Source organism: Enhydra lutris, unplaced genomic scaffold (assembly GCF_002288905.1).
Source record: "Enhydra lutris kenyoni isolate GAN:26980312 unplaced genomic scaffold, ASM228890v2 scaffoldscaffold90, whole genome shotgun sequence".
Classification (NCBI taxonomy): Eukaryota; Metazoa; Chordata; class Mammalia; order Carnivora; family Mustelidae; genus Enhydra; species Enhydra lutris.
In genome coordinates this window covers 4346547-4352546 of record NW_019154174.1, presented here as the reverse complement: position 1 = coordinate 4352546, position 6000 = coordinate 4346547, and the positions used below count along the sequence as shown (strand labels likewise).

The following is a 6000-nucleotide window of genomic DNA, read 5'->3' as shown; positions in this document are numbered from 1 at the left end:
GGGGAGGATGTTGATGACAATGACGTGGCAGCAATGATGTCGATGATAACGGTGGGGATGATGGTGCTGGTGCTAATGACAGGATGGTGCTGAGAACTAATACCTGTATAATAGTGTGGCACAGTGTCCCAGACCCCATTATGGGATAATATGCTAATTACAGAAATTCTAGGAGTTAGGTGCTGTTATTAGGTCCTTTTCACAGATCAGAAAATTGGTACAGAGAGGGTAAGTAACTTGCTCAGATCCCGTAACTGGTGAGTCCTGAGCCAGCAAGCACTTTCTCAGGAAAGGGAAACTTCTGCCAGGAACCTGATAGACATTACGTGCACACTTTGCAATGGGTGCAGTTTACTATCTGGGAGGAGCGCACAGGAGGGTTAGTGTTTCTGGCTGAAGAACAATAGACTTCTGCTTACTTACCTCCCTGATGTCCCAGGGGAAAGGGAAAAGGTCCTGAATTACCCTGATCTCAGGCTGTCTTCCTCCAGGCCACCAATGACTCTGCTGTTGGAGTTCGCAAAGTTGAATCTCTCTCTCATTCTTGGTTAAGAATCACTCTGTAGCTCCTTATTGCTTACGGGTTAAACCAGAATTTCTCAATCTTGGCACTACTGACATTTTGAGCTGGATAACCCCTTGCCATTGGAGGCTGCCCTGTGCCCTCTCCGACGTTTAGCAACATCCTTGGCCTCTACTCACCGGATTCCAGAAACATCCTCCCAGTCGTGACAATCATAATATCCCCGAATGTTGCCAAAGGCCCCCTTGTTGGGGGAGGGAAAGTAAAATGACCCCCACTTTAGGACCATTGGGTTAAAGGAAACAGGCTTCTGACCTAGAGAACGTGATTTTGACCACAGGTCTCGGAAAACCTTACTGCCAGTTGGTGGGCTTCCCAAAGGGTGGAGTCCCCAGCTTATGCCTACTTCTCTTCCCCCGAGGTTGATCCGTAGCTCACAGCAATGATGACTCAAGAAATAGTGGTCAAATCAGACGTAACCAGACTGTGGTCAGGAAGAAAACCAGGCAAACAAAAAGCATGGAAAGTACCAATGGGCGGGGGTCTCTGAAAGAGGTCCTGAGGGTGTCTCTGTTAGAGGGGAGAGCTGCAGTTGAAGGCAGAGGAGCATGCTGACAGAGGTGGAAGGGGAGATGAGTTTCTGAGTCACAAAGGGCAGTGTGAGCCAGGGTTGGAGGCCTAACGGTACACCCTGGGGAGCCGGGCTGGGGTAAGCAATGCAGCTTGGGCCCTGTTATCAAAGGTCTTGTACACCAGCCTTGGGTGATACGGAGCATCAGTGAATTCCACGCTGGGGCATGAGAGGCCCAGCCTTGGCTTTTAGAATAACCTCTATTGGGTGCCTGGGTGGCTTGGTCGGCTAACCCTTTGCCTTCGGCTCAGGTCATGATCCCAGAGTCCTGGAATCGAGTCCTGCATCGGGGGTCCCCACTCAGCGGGGAGTCTGGTTCTCCCCCTGCGTGTACTCTCTCTCTCCCTCTCTCTTGCTCTCGCTCTCACAAAAATAAAAAGTCTTTAGAATAACCTCTCTTTGACAGCTGTGTGGATGGTGAACCTCAGGGAGCTATGGCTGTCCCAATAATCCAAGTGAGACCTAGGGCCCAAAAGAGGGGACAGGAAGAGGCAGCGTTCTCCTCTTTCATTGCGGATAAATGCTAACCTTTCCAAGAGCGTAAAGGCAAATATAAAATGTCCAGCCCCTAATAAGCGATGCATTGTATGAGTTTCTTCCCCACCAGCTCCGCGCCACTGTCTCCACAGTTCCTGGGCTGGCTATGCCCTTCCTTGTTTCCTCAGGCTGGGAAAGCACCTTCTTCCTTAAAGGCCTGATGTGTCTCCTTGGTGCAGAATTCTTGAGCTGCAAATGAAGGGCATGTTATGATTTCATTTGTTTTCTCTATGAGGTGGCGAGCAGGTAGAGGCAATGACTTTGTCTTGTCCCTTTATTCCTTGAACTGATATCGGATGGGCCAATATATCAATAGAACTGATACTATGGGCCAGGCACTGTGCTCGGTCCTGGGGTAGAGCTGTGGGCAGCCGTCTTGTACCCCAAGGAGCCACGGAGGGCCCAGGAAGGAATGAATGCATGGATGCATGAACCATGGGCTGGCTGAGGGGGGCTGAGACCTGGAGAGACTCAGCGAGTAAACCATGATGGCCTGGAAGGAAGCAGCCGGGGAGGGGCTGAAGCCCCAGACAGTGAAGGAACGTGGAAATGGGTGTTTGGCACAATGGGGTTCCACACTGGGTGCTTTCCTGTGGGGTTTTCTGTGTTTCCCAGACCTGTCAGGAGGCATGGCTCTGTTTCTTCAGCTAGTTGGCCAAAAACATAGAAACTGTGGATATGTTTGTAGTAGATGTGAACAGCTTGTCTCCCACACACACTTGTCCTCTTTGAGGCAACAGCCTGCTTTGCCTCTGGGGATCTGCCCGTCCTCAAATGTCCATCCACGTACACACACGGGGCTCCACGCCCAGCCTAGGGTGGGAGCGTGTGGTCCAGACCGACGTCATTCAGTGTACCTGGTGCCACTGGCCTCAAGACCACCAAGCTTGGTCAGGGGCAATCATGTGACCTGAGTGCCTTCAGCTAGTGTCCAATCAGGGTGAACTTCAAGGTTTTGGTGGGCTGCTGGGACAAGAGCACTGATACCCTTTTGCCCTGGTTGTGAGTGTGGAAGGTGTGGATTGCACCTTCATTGCTGCTGGGTTCCATCTTATAAACACCAGGAGAGGTCCTTTCTCTAAATGAAAACCCACAGAAGGTGCTCATGGGGTGGAGAAACAGAGAGTGAAATTAGGTCCTAATGTCACTTTCTGATATCCTGGATCCAGCCATGTCTGAAGCCAGCAAAATCTTACCTCACCTACATTTTGGTTATTTTCTTGAGCCAGTCTGTTGGATTTTTTATCTTAACTCTTCTAGTGCTCGACTGGGTGCTCAGCCCGTGGCAAGCAAATCTTGGTACTCCAGTGGAAGGAAGAAGAATGTACCATGGCAAAGCTGTCAACGGGGAGCACCCTGCTCTGGCCCTCTGGGTGTTTTGCAAGAATAAGGCAGTAGAGCACCAGATCCTTTAAACAAGGGACAAGCCAATGTGTGCACTGCATTCCTAGAGTACATTTCCTAAAAGCGGTGGCCTCCTTGTTCCAGACATTCTTCTTGGGTCTTCTCACAGACTCTGGTACAATCAATGCTTCTTGTCCTTGGTGATATCCTCCTCTGGTCCTTTAGCATCATCCGTGTCTTTAACTCAACATACCCCTGGTTGGTTCTTGTATCTTCTCCTTGTCTCAGGACACTTGGAGATACTTCTGGAAATGTCATTCCTCCAGACTGGACTCAGCCCTGTAGCTCTCATTTCTTAGAACTCTACCATGTGCCCCGTGCCATGTAATCAGTTGTCTCAGTCTTCAAACTACCCTGTATATTCCCATTTTAGAGATGAAGAAATTGAGGCCCTGAGAGGTTAAGTAACTTGCCCAAGGTCACACAGCTCGCAAGTGGGGAAAGCGGTCCACACTTTATATCTCCTCTACTCCACAGCCTGTGCCTTTAACCACTCTGCCATATTTCCTCTGGGATTCTATCCAGATGCTGTACCTACCGGCTTCCTTGCCTCAAGGGCAGGACCCAGACCAAAATGAGCTAACGTCCTAACCTGTTTTTCCCATTCTAGTAGATGGTATTGATCCCCCACCCATATCTCCTAGCACTTACCAGTCCAGCTTCTGGCTGCAAGCACCAGCGACGCGGCTCAGAGGGTTAGCGCTCACAGGGCGGGTCTCAGCCAAAAGCAATTGGAATTGGCTGGGAACTTGCTTAGTTTCCCTGCTTCTTAGGGCATGTGGCAGGGACAACTTAAAGGCATGCTCTGTGGTCTCCATCTCTCTGGATGGAGCTCTGGTCCCCCAGCGTTAACCTCCTCATCAACGCTCCTGCCCTTGGTGCCTTCCCCCAGCCCTCACTGTGCCACTCTCTCCTGGTGCTTTCTGGATCCCTTCACATGTAAATTGTGCTCCAGTCCTTGTCTGAGGGATTTCTGGGGCCACCTAACCCAAGTCAGCTGCCTCTTGTAGCGTCTTTGATGTTCCTCCAATCAGCCACCCTCTCTGGATCCCAGTCCATATCAGTTAGGTAGAATGGACTCTACCTGGCTCAGAAGTGGGCAGGTGACTCAGAAGTGGCCAGTCAGAGCACTGTGTTCCCTTAGCCTTAGTGATTTGGTAAGAGATGGGCATGTGACTCAATGGGGCCAGTGAGATGCTGAGATTCTTCCGGGGCTGCAGAAATAGAGAGCCATCTGTCCTTTCCACAGGTGTCTCGCCTGTACTGCTTGGAAGATGTGAGGGCTGGAGTTCTGGCAGCCATCTTGCTTGAAAGCAGTTTTACTACCTCTGAATAGAAAGACAGAATGTGTGTCGTGGGAAATTGCAACCATGGCTTCTCTTTAACCCTCCCTGTATCCACACTCTTTGCCTTATAACTTATCGGTGCCTCTAACTTGGATTCTGAGTTCTCAGGCATGAATTGACAGGGATATCAGCAGATGTGATGGGAGACAGAAGCTTGACATTGGTTTCCATCATTGGACTCACTGGCATTTCCACCATTGCCGTGAGGACACCACCCACAGGGTCAGAGATAATGTGGAGCAGAGTTGCTCAAATGCCAAGCCAAGGTCAGTCTAGAGCATCCACACTATGCCCAGATATGAAAGAGCCCGGCTGAGATCAGCACAGATACCTGGCCAACCATCGCAACGCGAGCAATAAATGCTTCTGTTGCAGGGCTCTGAGGGCTTTGGGGAGATTTGCTACAGCAGTAGGTAATAGATGCAATTAGAAAGTTGGGGTCATACAGAAAAGCTTTAAAAAATTAAGTGACAATCACCTGAAATCTCATCACTAGCCCCTGCTGACATTTTGGTGAACATTTCTCTGCATGCATGGGCACACACACCATACACATCTCCACAGGCATCCCCAGTCATAGAGTTAATATAACTTGGGCAAGATGGGAAAGGGTTGGGGCAGAGACCACAAAGATAAGGATTTGACGTCATCCTAGAAAGGGCAGTTGTTGCCTCAGTACATCTGGGAGGAAGTAACAATGATGAAAGGATTAGCCTTGGGCGTGCAGAGAGAGGAAGACCAAAAGGCTAAGGCCTCAGGGTGGTTGAAGAAGGTTATAAAAACACGATGGTTAAGGAATCAGAGATGGACAGCACAATAAAATAAGCAGGAATGGGAAGATCCTTGGGAAAGAATCAGGCTGGTTTATTTAAAACTCTTTCACTCCTAACCCTGAGGTTCGTTCATTCATTCATTCATTCAATGAACATTTATGGATACCTGTTATGTGTCATCACATCCTAGGAGCTAAGGACCGCAAAGACGTGGTCCCTGAACCCCAGGGAGTTTGTGGTCAGCTGAAGGACAGAGGTTATTAGGGTACACTGTGATACCAGTTCTGAGAGGAAACCATGCAAACAGAGAAAATGTTCTAGAGAAGGGCGAACCATGTAGGCATCTGGTGGATGAATAGGAATTCTCCACTTTGAGGGTGAGTGGGATGAGGTGGGGAAAGTGGGGAGAGTGACCCAAGGGAAGGAACAAAATTTACAAAGGTATGAAGGTGAGACCAATCACTGGGTACTTGACATAAGATCAGGGAAGGTGAGGGGGCAGGGAGAGTAACAAAGACAAGTAGAAGAGAAACAAGGTTCTGATCCAGGAGAATAGTAGCTTTAAAACTTTTTTGATTATAAGCCACAGTAAGAAATGCATTTCCTATTTTGGCCCCACACAATCATACACACACACATATAGACACACACACATGTGAAGCAAAGGTCAACAAAACAATATTTCACCCTGCAACATGGCATTCATTCTGATATTTGTTTTAAAATGTTGGTCAGGGATGAAATAAGCTAATCACAAGACAATTCCCATCATATGATTTTATTCCT

The 6000-nt window shown here is 48.9% G+C and overlaps 1 protein-coding gene across 1 annotated transcript in view; it reads left to right on the top strand.

The window, feature by feature from the left end:
* Positions 1 to 6000, top strand: part of LOC111162297 (NSE1 homolog, SMC5-SMC6 complex component) — a 71353-nt gene that overhangs the window by 466 nt on the left and 64887 nt on the right. The gene's annotated exons all lie outside the window — the stretch shown is intronic.